The 15,487-nt window shown below is 44.4% G+C and overlaps 1 protein-coding gene across 3 annotated transcripts in view; it reads left to right on the top strand.

Annotated features, from left to right (window-relative positions):
* The window catches only part of LOC126298867 (WD and tetratricopeptide repeats protein 1-like), a 214,222-nt gene that overhangs the window by 90,467 nt on the left and 108,268 nt on the right, over positions 1 to 15,487 (top strand). The gene's annotated exons all lie outside the window — the stretch shown is intronic.

Below are 15,487 nucleotides of genomic sequence, written 5' to 3'. Positions count from 1 at the left end.
ATTCCAAATTGTTTTTATTTTGTTGTCAGACCTAGCAATTTCAGACTTAATGCACATATTTTTTGACTTATTTATCCGTCTTTAGGATGCTACAGTAAAGTCTGTAGTGCTGACATTTCTTTGGATCATTACAAGTTCTGAGGAAATAATATAGCATCCTCTTTGTTGTGCAGGATGTTTTTATTCCTCCAGTGGTCCATGACAGTGCTTACAGGACTGTTTCTAAATTATTTTTATTTTATTTTTTACTTTTTTATTTATTTATTTTTTTGGTAAATGTGGCTTCATAAATTCATTCAGAAATGTATTATACTTTTTGTTCACATCTGTTTCATTGAAAACTGGACTCCAGTCTATCTCTTGCTGGCTGGTGTTGAAATTTTGGAGGGTTTCATCATTTATTATCCTAAAAGGTTTCAAAGAATTTTCAGAACTGTTGCTCAGATGGATGTCAGTGAGGGTAAGCAATTGACCACCATGACCATAAAGGCCAAGAATTGGATGTGCACTGATATTGTTGACTCTTGACTTATCTATAAATATGTTGCCAATCAGACTGACAGTTCTCGGTAACTCTAGTTGGAAAATTCACTACTGTCGTCAGATTATAAGAATCAACTAGATGTTCTAGATCTGCTTTACCATTGGTTTCATTTAGGAAATCTACATTGAAATCACCTGTAATTATTAGATCTTTGTATTTTACTTGTGATAAGACAGAATCTAACTAACTCAGGAACACCTTTATGTTCTCTGAGGGACCTCTGTATAGTGCTAACACTACAACTGTACGGTCACTTATAATAATTTGTAGACCACATATTTCAATATCTTGTTCAATACAGTGATTCTTTAAATTCAATGTGCTATGTGATATGTTACTTTTAAATGTAAATTACTACTCCACCATTCTTCATGATAGATCTACAGTAATGCTTTGCTAGACAGTAACCACTGAGCTGTAACATTTCAACATTTCTCATGTGGTGTTCACTAAAGCATAAAACATCGGCATCCTTTATCTCTTGTGGGTCATCTAAAAGAACAAAAATTTCGTTAACACTGTTTATAAGTCCTTAGTGGCTTTATTTAAACACTGCCTGACGACAACTTATTTCCAGTATAACAACGAGTTTTACGAACAGATCAACAGGGTCTCAGCCCAGCTGTTGCCAATTTATTTATGGAGATTTTCGAAAAGCGAGCTCTGCAGACTGCCAGTAAAAAGCCAGCTAAATGGTACCACTATGTTGATGATACATTTGTAGTATGGACTCATGGTGAAGAAGAGTTGGATGTCTTCTTGGTACATCTGAACAGTATTAACCCGAAGATAAAGTTTATAATGGAGAAAGAGAGCAAGGGTCAACTCAATTTCCTGGATGTGTCGGTAATTAAACGGGTGGATGGGACGCTGGGCCACAAGGTATATAGAAAGAACACTCACACAGATCGATACCTCCACAAGGAATCTAACCATCATCCTAGGCAAAAAAGAGGTGTCATGAAAACCTTGGTGGACAGAGCCAACAAAATCTGCGAGCCAGCTTACTTACAAGATAAATTAAATCACCTATGGTCAGCCTTCATGAAAAACGAATATACCAGCAAGGAAATTGATCGAGCCCTCCATCAAAGAAGAAAAGTAGCCAAAAGTCCAGAGCAACAACGGTCACCTACTGGAAAAGTTTTCCTATCATTCATTAATAAAGTCACGGACCGTATCGGGAAAGTTCTGGCTAAGTATGGGATTGAAACAATCTTCAGACCCACCAAGAAGATTAAGGAATATTTAAGAACTGCAAAAGACGCTCGACACCCCATAGCAACACCTGGGGTATACAAAATTCCATGCAGTTGTGGACAAGTATATATTGGAACAACGAAAAGAAGTGTAAACACTCACTTAGCCGAACATAAATGAAACTGTCACTTAGGACAAATCGAGAAAAGATGATCAACATAATTAGACACTGACATTCAACTATAAACTGTATTGTTGTTGTTTTTAGAAATTTATTGGAAACAGACAAAATTACAAATAAATGTAGTATTTATATGTAGTCAATTTTAATGCAAATGAATTTATTTTTCATATATGGAGGCTTTTGATGCCTCAACAACAAAAACAGAAGACAGGTACATAAACAGCCTATTCTACATGTATTGCTCAATGAATATGTCAGTACTGGGTGAAGCAGCACAGTGATTAAGGTCTCATTTGGAAGTGACGGGTTCTAATTCCGGTCCCATCATCCATTTTTTCCCTAAACTGGGTAAGGTGAATGTCAGAATGGTTCCTTGGAAACAAATACGACCAATTTCATTTACCATCTTTTTATCTGAGTTTATGGTCAATCTCCATTGAAAGCAGTGATAGTGAAACATTTAATTCTAATATTCCTTCCTTGTTATTTCACTGGACTTCACTGTGACTAACACTTCTTTTGTGTTCGTGAGTATGTGAAATTCACATAGTGGAATGATGTTTTAGAAATATTCAGAGAAATTCATTAATTTGTTAGTGGATTAAGGCCAATGAATGCAGATCTTCGTTTCATACAGAGTAAGTTTCCAGCATTGCTTTTTTTCTGATAAGTGTTCTTCACTTTAGTTGAAATCTTGCAAAGTATATTGCATTCATCCTTGTCCTTCTATGAAGATATCAATGAGGAACTTAATTTCTGAATATCAAAACACAGTTGTGAACTACTCATGCTGTGCAGTAAGTAGGTGTCTTAACTGTGCAGCTTAATCACTTCTTCTGGACATCATACTAATCCTCTTGTTCTCTATGGTGAAGTGGTAAACACAGACCATTTCAAAGTTATTGGTTTGTTTAAAAATGTATTTTCTTTCTTGCAGTGATTCAGAAATTGCAGACAGATGTCTCTCCAGACATTTTTATGAAACTCATTCGCGGGAGATTTTAGTAATTTTATTTTCCTATATTATCAGAAACCTTCTAAATTTTATTGGCTCTTTCAGATATTTTGTTTCTTAACAGGCTAGCATTTTCAAACCCCAAAAAAGAAAAAATGTCCAGTAAGCATACTTCAAGAACTATGAGCACTTCTTCATCTTTGCTGCTATGAAACCGGGGACATAGAAACGACGGAGAAACTCCGTCCTCAACTTAGGCTCTTATGAACAGGGTATGTTATGTTGACCGGGGACATAGAAACGTCGGAGAAACTCCGTCCCCACTGCAGCCGCAGTGGTCCGCACCCCACGACGACTATCGCAGTCCACTTCACCCCTCCGCTGCCTCACACCAAACCCAGGGTTATTGTGCGGTTCGGCCCCCGGTGGACCCCCCCAGGGAATGTCTCACACCAGACGAATGTAACCCCGATGTTTGCGTGCTGGTGTATTCCTATGTGGAAGACTTGGTTGCACAGCAATTGCCGACATAGTGTAGCTGAGGTGGGATCAGGGGAACCAGCCCGCATTTGCCGAGGCAGATGGAAAACCGCCTAAAAACCATTCAGACTGGCCGGCTCATCAGACCTCAACACAAATCCGCCGCGTGGATTCGTGCTGGAGACCGGCGCTCCTTCCCACCCAGAAAACCGTGTGCTAGACCGCACAGTCAACCGGGTAGGCTTCGAACAGGTAATTCTGCTCTAATGACACGCTTCACTTTTTCATTTAAAAGTGGGCATTTCAGTTTGAGTTCAAGCTCTTCATATTTACAACAGACATTCACATGGGGTCTGTAAAAGGAATAATTAAAATTGTCCTGTTAATAATTACAATAAACATCATACTTTGCTTTACAATCTGTATATTTCTCATTGAACATACTATGCATTATTCGTACAACAGAGTTTAAATATGTTGCTTCCTTTTCTGAGTAATGTGAGGTTTTTGTGGGAAGAGTCATATGCTCTTAAATGAGTACATGGTTTCTGTACTGGTGTCTTTTGGAATTCAGATTTTTCTTGTTTTTATCAACAGTTGTCTTTTCATTAAGTAGTAACAGATACAAAACACATTTGAATTCATCACTGCATGTACACCCAAGAATGCTTTCTTGTAAATGTGTTTCATTTTACTTCCATGCTTCACATGGTAAAGAAATATTTCATCCTACCCTTTTCACCACATTCGGAATCAGATTTCTGTGGATGCCTCTGCTTCACTTCCTTCGCTTCAATAAGGCACTGAAGATGCAGGTCATGGCCATCTTCAGTAGGAAGATCAAGGAATTTTGCCAAAATATCATAACATCAATTTACGGCAATAGTATTGTAACATTTCAGTCTGCAACTGAAAGGAAATTAATAATAAAAGTATGGTATTGTAGATAAAAATTAATATTAATCCTATTTATATCTCTTGCATTTCTGTACTGTTGTTTCAAGTAAGATTATGATTTACCTGTGCGATTCTCGAACTGCTTCCCCTGGAATGTAATCTTCTTTAGTCCATTTGTACATCTGCCTTTATCTTGTTTGTATTATAATCTGCATTGTTACTTTTCCTTTCTGGAGCCATAGTAATATTTCAACTGCTGCTAAAATGAAAGACAATGAACACTAACAATGAAACTTCCTGGCAGATTGAAACTGTGTGCCCGACCGAGACTCGAACTTGGGACCTTTGCCTTTCGCGGGCAAGTGCTCTACCAACTGAGCTACCGAAGCACGACTCACGCCCGGTACTCACAGCTTTACTTCTGCCAGTACCTCGTCTTCTACCTTCCAAACTTTACAGAAGCTTTCCGCTGCAGAGTGAAAATCTCATTCTGGAAACATCCCCCAGGCTGTGGCTAAGCCATGTCTCCGCAATATCCTTTCTTTCAGGAGTGATAGTTCTGCATGGTTCGCAGGAGAGCTTCTGTAAAGTTTGGAAGGTAGGAGACGAGGTACTGGCAGAAGTAAAGCTGTGAGTACCGGGCGTGAGTCGTGCTTCGGTAGCTCAGTTGGTAGAGCACTTGCCCGCGAAAGGCAAAGGTCCCGAGTTCGAGTCTCGGTCGGGCACACAGTTTTAATCTGCCAGGAAGTTTCATTTCAGCGCACACTCCGCTGCAGAGTGAAAATCTCATTCTGGAAACACTAACAATGGCTGTGAGTGCCACAAGAAAAGAAGAGGACATGGTTTAAGTTAGATTAAGTAGTGTGTGAGCCAAGGGACCAATGACCTCAGCAGTTTGGTCCCATAGGAACTTACCACAAATTTCAAATTTTCAACATTGTGTGGTATTGGAAACAAACAGTTTCCATGCATGTATTAGCAGCACCTGTTGAAATGAAATAAGGCAGTGGCATATTTGATTTCAATAATAAACAGCATAAAGTGCACCCTCATTTATATGATTTATAGGGCCATGACATGTTTCATTTCAGTACCAAACAGTTGGATATTAACTTAAACATAATATTCAGCCAAAAAACTAAAATTGAAAATTTTTGATCTATTTTATTTCAACAATTGTAGATTTTAATTTTGGCAGCAATATCGCATTCAGAAAATCATTTCCCTGTAATTACAGGGTAGGTACATAGCTAATTAGTGCAGTATTTCTGCCTTTTTCCACCCATAGACTAATTCGTTATAAGGAAGTGTGCAGAAGTTTAGTCATTATATAGCCATAGCTCTTAAGAAGTCAACTTCTGTAAAATGATATTGTCTTCTGCATACATTATAATTGTCATACTGTGATGAGATTTGTCATACTGTGATGAGATGTGCTTCACCCTTCAACAGCAGAGTATATTGGCCACGTTTGTTGTAAATTCCCACTATATTTGAGTTTGTTATGCAAGTCTGTTAGTGATCAGAATCTTGACAAAAGAAACTTTTGAGGCACAGTTTCCAAAAATCTTCAGGGAGTCAGGATGAGTTAGTTACTTTTTGTAAGCAGCTGTAAATCACCCAGACTGCCGTCAGTCATTTGGCAGCTGCTGCTGAGGGTCGTGTATGTGAGATACTGAAGGTATGACAAGTACTATCCTCTCTTTTGTCCTTTGGGTAGTCTCCACTTTCAATACACTTCAATTTGACTGTGGGTGGCATGTCAGTAGTATGCCTAGGGGGTGCTGCATAGCGAGGACAGGGGTCAGGGAGAATTAAAGAGTACTACACACACCCTCATTACAATCAAGTGTGAGGTGCTGTTTCTCACTGAAACTAATATTGAGCTAGTGTGTTTACATGTTGGGAAGCCTGCTGTGACCTGTGTCAGGGCAATCAAACCCAAAAGGTAAGGGTCTGTTAATTGTGGGCAGTTCCAATGTATGGTGAATAATGGTACAACTAGAGAAATGGCAACAAGGCTTAAAACAAATCATCTTGTGTATACAGTGCGTATGCCTGACAGCCATTGAGGGAACAGGATGCAACCAGGAGTAAATTGTGCCACCCATTGCAACAAATAATGCAGTAATTTGGGCTCCTCGGTAGACATAGGCACTCAGGTTGATGACCTGCCCCTCGAGTTCAGGAATGCTTGTAACACCATCCTGTGCTGCCATTTAGTGATAAAAATATGAGCTTAACTGAGTATTAGACCGAATTTGTGACTAGGTTCAAGGTTTCCTTGCAGGTAGAGCTCGGCATACCACTCTTAATGGAACAATATTGACAGACGCAAAGGTGATTTCTGGGGTAACCCAGGAAAGTGTGATAGGACCGTTACTGTTTACAATGTATACAGGCTGCTCTAAAATTTCCCATACAAACTTTTAGGACTTTTATAGGGGACTGAGTAGGCAGCATTTTGAACTGGAACCAATTTCCAGAAACATACCATTTTCATGCTACAGCCATTTGAAAACATTTTTGATACCCAGGGATAGTCATGGTGGGTATTGTAACTGCGACCGTTCGTCGCGGGGTTGCTGAGAAGAAAGCGTAGCAGCACCAAACGAGAATGGCCTGCGAACAAACAAACGAATGGTGAAGGACGGAAATGAATGACGACGGATGACTGAGCAAGACCTTACGAACAACAACAGGCAAGAAGCAACGGGTTCACAAGTGACAACCTAACGAATCCACAATGTCCACTCGCTCACGGAAACAAAGTAAAGTAAACATGCTGTCTGTAGGCAAAATGTTGATAGACTCATGTGAATATCAGACTGTCTCGCTGAGCGAGAGGCAGGTTCTTACAGCGTGATGGCTGCAGAGACATCTACTGGTAATCGAGGTCCATGCTGTCAGGTGCGGATTCGAAACCCGCAGTACTCGGTTCTACATCCCTCCCCCCTGAAATTTGTGTGTAGGGGCAGAAATGCCCCAGACAATGCCAAGGTGGTCAGCAGATGGGAGAAGACTCGGGCGCACCAACTGCCATTGGTGGGAAGTATGGGATGTCCGAGGTGTCCATGATGGCCGACCCAGAGGCCTTGGACGCTGGAGGGTGCCGCCGATCCACCTGGAGGTTGGGAGGGCCAGTGGCAGGCAGCAATCAGGGCCAGTGGCTTCGACTTGGGGACCACATTTGAACCTGAAGGCGATAGCAGAGGAGGAGGTGGTAGCGGGAGTCCTGCGGGGGCACGCAGTCAGAGCTGGTTATGATGGCGGGGCTCCAACCCTTTCGACATCTGCACCGACGTCACACGCCGCCCATGGTGGGCGCACAACCTGCCTTACTCCCTTACACGCAGGCCCACACAGGCACGCCAGGGTGTAATGCTGAAAAGGCTGGGAGGGGGACTGCATCAGCAAATGGAGCAGGGTCCGCCACTATCGCCCATGGAGGAGCTCCGCCGGACTACGTCCGTCAATTGACGTGATGCAATAGGTGCTCAAAAACAGGGTGAGGACCGACGTGGTTGGTGAAGTGTGGACCGCCTTTGTCAACTGTTGTTTAAATGTGCAGGCAAGTTGTTTAAATGTGCAGGCAAGTCTCTCCGCCATGCCATTGGAGGAAGGGTGGAAATGCGGGCTAGGGATATGTTTTATACTGTCGGCCTGACAGAAGTCGTGGAAGGAGGATGCCATGAATTGGGAGAAATTATCGGAGATGAAGGTGTGAGGCAGGTCCTTTATGGCGAGGACCTCGGCCAGTGCTGTGAGTGTGGGCTCTCTGGTGATGGACACCATGCGGATGACATATGGGTATTTGGAGTATGCATCAACGATAAGTAACCACATGTACCCCAAAAACGGGCACACAAAATCGAGATGGATGTGATCTTAGGACCGGCGATGCACAGGCCAGGGTGCGAATGACTGAGGGGGGCTTGACTGGTGAAACACACATACACACAGCACACCCGCGGACCGGGCGGGCAATATCGCCATCGATGCCGGGCCAATACACGTGCCAGCAAGACAAAACTTTCATGCGGGACGTACCCTAGTGCCCGCAGTGTAACAAACTCAACACTTGATGCCACAAATCCGGAGGGATGACCATCTGATGGGCATCCGACTCTGTGGCCAACACAAGGACATCATCGACCACTAAGAGCCTGTGGGATAGGTGGTGTCAGGGGCTGAAATCGGTCCACATCTGATGAGTAATATAGGAAGGCCACATGTGGACCACATAGTGGAGAACCTGCTGCAAGATAGGGTCTCGGTGTGTAGCTGCTGCAATGTGAGCAGCCATAAGAGGCAGATAGTCCAGCACATTGCGGCGGGCGGAATCAATGTGAAAACAGAGGACCTCCTGTTCGTCAAACGCAGGATCAGGACCTGCTGGGAGACGTGACAAAGCGTCTGCCTTATCATGGCGGGCAGTGGGCTTATACCGGATAGTGTAAGCTTAATTTCGTAAAAGTAATTCCCAGTGTCGGAGACGTTGAGCCGTCCATTCTGGAAGGTGAGAGTAGGGTCTGAAAAGCATAACTAAGGGTTTATGGTCCATTAGGAGGGTGAACTTTGCCCCCCCCCCCCCCCCCCAAGAGATAGGTGTGAAATTTTTGGACTGCAAAAACGATCGCCAGGGCCTCCTTTTCAGTCTGGGAGTAGCTCCAATGTGTGGGGGTCAAAATCTTAGATGCATAAGCGATGGACTGTTCTGAGCTATTGGCATTCCAATGCATGAGGATGGCCCCAATGCCGTGTGAGGACGCATCAACCACCACAACCAAGGTGCGGTCCGGAGAGAAGGAAGTAAGGCAAGGGACGGATTTCAGCATCGCCTTTAAACGTAGAAAAGCCTGGTCACAGGCAGGAGTCCAATCAAAAGCTACCCCTTAGTGATGCAAGTGACTGAGGATTTGACATACGGAGGCAGCCTGGGTTAAGAACTTTAAGTAATAAGTAACCTTGCCCAAAAACACCTGTAGTTTAGAGAGGTTCTTGGGATGAGGATGGGTCTCAATAGCCACAGCATTATGACCCAAAGGACAAATGCCAGGTTTGCTATGCCAGTGGCCTAAGTATTCCACTTTGGGTTGAAAAAAACAACACTTGTCTAGCCAACAGCGTAAACCTGCAGATTGCAGAGCGTGAAATAAGGCACTGAGGTTTAGCAAATATTCCTGGTGGGAATGCCCAGTGACAAAGATGTCATCCAGATAATTCACACAGGAGGGGATAGGCTGTGTAAGCTGCTCCAGGAACCGCTGGAAAATGGCCGGCACCGAAGAGAGACCAAATGGAAGGCGCTTGTACTTGTACAATCCAAAAGGTGTATTGATAACCAAGAAGTTCTGGGAATCGGCATGCAAGGGTAACTGGTGGTATGCCTGAGCCAGATCGATCTTTGAAAAGTACTCTCCCCCGGCAAGCTTGGCGAGAAAATCTTCCTGTTGGGGAATGGGGTAAGTGTCTACAAGGGACTGAGCATTTACAGTAGCGCCAAAGTCCCCACACAGCCAAAGGGACCTATTGGGTTTCCGTATGACCACCAATGGTGTCGCCCAGGCACTGTATGTCACAGGCTCCAGAATGCCAGCGGCCTGGAGCGGATCAAGTTCCTGCTTGACTGCTGGCCGGAAGGGGTCAGGCCCGGAAAAAGCAAGGCTGCTCATCCGGCGAAAGTGTGATGTATGCCTGAAAATCAGAAGCAGATCCGTTGCAAATGATGACACAAAAGTGGAGCACAGCTGTGGAAACTACCTTAACTTCCATGGAAATTGGAAAACCAAACAGTTTAAACGCATCCTTCTCTTTTGCTTGCCTCTTCTCTTTACCCTATTCTCTGTTGCAGCGTTTGATACCTCTCTTTTTCCTTTTCTTTGTTCCTCTATTTCTCTTTCTTTCCTCCCTGTGCAATCTGAAAGCCAACCCACATGTTTGCACGTGTAGCCAATGACGGGGTAACGTGTAATTCCCCACTCTGGACAAGTAGGACATGTACGTACTCCCTGGTAATGGCCAGGCCAAGGTAGGGGTGATTCCCTGAGCTGTATCTTCCGAATGTGTTGCTTGGTCCCTCCATCCGTTTCTCGGGAGGTGTGAACAATCACGTAAGGCAGGAGTGCCCTCAGAGACGGCCCCCACGAGGAAGGAGCACACTATTGGAGATGCTGGTAATCCTGGGGGATACTTTTGCAATGGTTTCCTCTACGTCTACAATTTCTGCTCACGAGCGAAAGTTAGAGGAGTCTCAGCCATGGAAAATTCTTCCATCAGTGCCACAGCTCTATCTCGTTTTTTGGTCAGACGAAGGTCAAGACTTCTCCACAGTAAACCCTTCCATTATTCAGAAAGGTGTAGATGCAATTGCAGGTCGTGTAAAGTCTTGTTCTATATTACGAAGTGGCACCTTGTTGCGAGAAACTGTCAGTGCCCTCCAGGCACAAAAATTGCTGCGAACTCCACTGCTACACACCTTCCCTGTCTGGGTGGAGTGCACCGCACTTTAAATTTATCACGTGGGGTGGTTTATACACGCTCACTCGACGGATTGTCCAACGAGGAAATTCAAAACTACGTGCCTGACCAGGGCGTAATGGCTATTCAGAGTCATGAAAAGGGTTGACAAGGACTTGGTACCAACCCGTACTATCTTCTTGACATTTAACAGAGTTCAATTTCCATCGAACATTAAAGTGGGCTATGAGATAATTTCAGTTTACCCTTACATCCCCAAACCTATGTGTTGCTATCAGTGTCAGCAGTTTAATCATACCAGCCAGTCGTGTTCCAATCCGGCCAAATGCACTACATGTGGCAAGGATGCCCATGAGAGTGCTTGTCCACTTCCATCCCCTCGTTGCATCAACTGTATGGGCGACCTCGCTGCTTCCTCTAGAGATTGCCCCCGTTTTCAAAGATGAATGGCTTATTCAGGAAATCAGAGTGAAGGAAAAGGTGTCTTCATTTGCTGCTTGTAAGTTATTCGCCAGTCGAAAGCTTACTGTGCCCCCCTCCCCCCTCCCCCCAGCAGGTAAATATAGCACTGTCTTTGCATCTCCTCGGCCTACTAAGGAGGCAGCCGCGCAGACTTGTGATCTCACTTTTAGTGCCACGGTCGTCAGATTGGCCAGTGCAAAGATCGCCTATTCAACCTTCCCACTATCACCTGCTCACTCTATGACTCGCCCTTCATTGGCTCCTGCTAAATCACGAGCCCCAAAATCAGACACTAAGACTTCCAAAAAAGAGCCTACTTGTGAAGATTTTTTTCGTACCCTGACTTCACAACCATCGATTCCTCCCTCATCTCAACATCTTGTTTCCAAGAAGGCTCATAAGCAACAAAATTTCTCTCCTTCTCCGCCACGGGGTGTCTCATCTACAGCGCCACCTGGCAGTAACTGCCCTCGGCTGTTTTCCGTGTCGCCAAGGCGCACTGCTGGCAGCTGATCAACCAGCTGATCGCTGGTGGCAGGAGCTGCCCCTGAACAACCAATGGATCAGGATCTTCTGCCTTTGGCTGAATGCCGTTCCACGCTGTCGGCCAACAGCTCTCAGCAGTTGTTGACTTGAGAGCAACCATGGTAAGATTTATCCCTTTTCTGTCCACCCTATGTCAATTATCCATTCGTGGCATTCGAGCCAATCAGGATGAATTGTTGATCGTCTTATGATTCTACTCCCTGGTCATCTTTTGCCTTCAGGAAACAAAGCTGCAACCACACGATTGCTTTGTTTTCCATCAATTCTAATTGGTCTGGTTTGATCTCCCCTCTGTTGATGGCACATCAACACACGGGGACTTAAGATTTTTCACCACTGTCCATTATCACCCAATTCCCTTAAACAGTTCCTTCCAAGCTGTCGCTGCCCATCTTTCCCTTTCGGGATACACCTTCTATCTTTATACCATATACATTCCACACCGATGGCAAGAGCTGATGTCATTCATCTCCTTGATCAGCTCCCGCCCCCCTATTTGCTGATTGGGGACTTCAATGCCCACCACCCGCTTTGGGGATCTCCGCGTCCTTGTCCGCCAGACTCTCCATCTATTGAGCTCTTCCACCAAGCAGATCTTGTTTGCCTCAACACTGGGGAACCTACATTTTTGTCTGCCTCCACGACAAATTTCTCTCATTTGGACCTTTTGATCAGTACTGTTTAGCTAGCTTGGTGCTTTGAACGGTTCGCTCGTGTTGATACACACTTGAGTGAACATTTTCCATGTGTACTTCAATTGCAGCCACAGCTGCCATCTATGTGCCCGAGGTGCTGGAAGTTTGCCCAAGCTAATTGGACACTTTTCTCCTGTCTAGCGACATTCGATGACCGTCACTTTCCTAGTGTCGACGATCAGCTCACTCATGTTACAGAAGTTACTCTTACAGCCGCAGAACGTGCAAGACCTCGCACCTCCGATTTGCCCCGGCACCCCCCAATTCCTTGGTGGAACGAGGCGTACCGTGATGCAATACGCGAGTGGAGACGTGCTTTTCACATATTCCGCCACCATGCTACTTTGGCCAATTGTATCTGCTACAAGCAGTTACGTGTGTGATGACGTCACGTCATCCGCTTTAGCAAGAAGGCAAGCTGAGACTTCTTTACTAGCTCATTTAACACCTTCACTCCCTCCCCAGTAGTTTAGAGTTGAATTTGACGGTTATCTGATCTCTTGGGTCACTGTTGTGCATGATACCTTAGTGGACCCAGTTGCAGTTTCTAACTCATCAGGTCAACACTGAGATTTCTAGCTCTTCAAATTACCCACCAGCCTTTCTCCCGAAGAAATGTGCAGCGGAAGTGTGACCTGTTGCTTACTCCAACACGCACTCTCTTCTTCTCGCTCTTGCGCCCCAGGACTGGATGGTGTCCACGTCCAAATGTTGCTGCATTTATCATACCGCAGTCTGCGTTACCTCCTTCACCTTTATAATCAAATTTGGACTGACAGTACCTTTCCCAGAAGATGGTGGGAAGCTATCGGCATTCCTGTTTCGAAACCTGGAAAGGACAAACATCTCCCCTCTAGCTATTGCCCCATATCTCTCACAAGTAGTGTATGTAAGGTTGTGGAGCATATGGTGAATTGCCGTTTAGCCTGGTGGCTGGAGTCACGAAGCCTTTTAGCACCGGTCCAATGGGGTTTCCGAAAGCGTCGTCCTGCAGTTGACCATCTTGTTGCTCTCTCCACTTATATCATGAACAATTTTCTCAGGAAACGCCAAACGGTAGCACTATTTTTTGATTTGGACAGAGCATACTATACCTGTTGGAGGACAGGCATCCTCTGCACACTGTTCTCTTGGGGCTTTCGAGGTCGTCTACCTCTTTTCATTCATAAATTTATGACAGAGCACAAATTTAAAGTGCAGTTGAACACTACTCTCTCCTGTACTTTCTCCTAAGAAAACGGGGTGCCCCAGGGCTCCTTGCTAAGTGTTGTACTGTTTGCCATTGCCATAAATCCAATTATGGATTGTCTCCTTCCTGATGTCTCGGGTTCCCTCTTTGTCGACGATTTTGTGATCTAACACAGCTCACAATGAACCAGCTTTCCTGAATGACGTCTTCAAGAATGTCTTGATCACCTCCACTCTTGGAGCATCGAAACTGGCTTCTGCTTTTCTCCGAGTAAGACAGTATGTATAAATTTTTGGCGTCAGACGGACTTTCTTCCGCCTTCCCTACATCTAGGTCCTGTCGACCTTCCGTTCACGGACGTCGGTAAATTTCTGGGACTTATGTTTGACAGAAAACTGAGCTGGTCCTCTCATGTTTCCTATCTTTTGGCTCACTGTCTGCGATCCATCAACACCCTCCGTCTTGTGAATGGTACCTCCTGGGGAGCGGACCGAGTAGCCCTTCTCCTCCTATATCATGTGCTCGGCCATCTATTCTTTGTCATCTCGACTCTGTACACCACCATGGATTGTGTTTAGCATCTGGAGCTTTTTACACCAGCCCTGTGGAAAGCTTTTATGCTGAGACTGCTGAACCTCCACTGTCCAATCGGCGAGCTGTCCTGATTTGTTACGCTATCTGTCTGTCTTCTGTGCCTGCTAATCCGGCCCATTACTTTTTTTTTCAACGTCTCCTTGGATTTAGGGTATGCAGGCCTCCCTTCCTCTCTACTACCACCAGGAGTCTGCTTCTGTCAACTGCTACATTCTCTTTCCTTCCGCTTTCCTAAAACTTTCTCGACAATTGGGGTACAGCACCACCTTGGCTTCAGCCCCAGACCTGCCTGCTCCGTGACCTATGTCAGCTTCCCAAGGATGGTACCCCCTTCTCTTGTTTCTCGTCAGGCATTTGCTGGTCTATGTGCACAAATGCAGGATGTCACATTTATTTACACTGACGACTCAAAAACATCTTTTGGTGTTGGGAGTGCCTATATTGTTGGCGACACCCCTAATAGATTTCGGCTTCCCGACCAGTGTTCGGTTTTTACTGCGGAGCTTAACACTGTTCTCCAGGCTGTCCAATACGTCTGTTGCCATCAGCGGATACAGTATATTATATGCTCAGATTCACTCAGCTCTCTCCTCAGCCTCCAAGCTCTTTATCCTGTCCCTAAGCCACAGAATGGGCGCTAATGACCGTAGAAGTTTTGTACCCTAAAACCGTAAAAAGAACTCTTAGATGCAACTGAAAACTTTAAAGAAAAAAAAAGAAAACCTCAGTTTTCAGCTTGCTAGTATTTTCCTTAGTCATACTTTCATTACTCATTGTGCAAAACAGTACCAAATACCTTCTCTGAAAACTATTTGGAACAGATAGTCCAGAAGCTCACTCATAATGGAAATATATTAGATCTAATACCAACAAATAGATGTCTTTATTGAAATTTGTATCAGTGAAATGAACATGCAGCAGTTATAACAACAATGATAACCAAAGCAGAAAGGGCAATCAAAACAAGTAAAAAGATACATGTATTCAGTAAACTTTGTAAACAGTGCTGGGAAAGAAAGAACAGGTTGCACCCATCTACTAGAAGGGTAGTGGAAGTGACCCACAAAACTTGTGTCCAATATCATCGGCATCTGTGTGTTGTAGAATCTTAGAACATATGCTGGGTGCGAGAGTAATGAGGTAATGAGGTATCTTGAGTATCATTACCTTCTCGATGACAACCACCATGGATTTTGAAAACATTAGTCGAGCAGTAGTTCTTGATTTCCAGAAAGCATTTGAATGAGTGCCACAACAAAGC

Source organism: Schistocerca gregaria, chromosome X, assembly GCF_023897955.1.
Source record: "Schistocerca gregaria isolate iqSchGreg1 chromosome X, iqSchGreg1.2, whole genome shotgun sequence".
NCBI lineage: Eukaryota > Metazoa > Arthropoda > Insecta > Orthoptera > Acrididae > Schistocerca > Schistocerca gregaria.
Note: the sequence above shows the minus strand (reverse complement) of the source record. Positions and strands in the feature narration are given on the sequence as shown.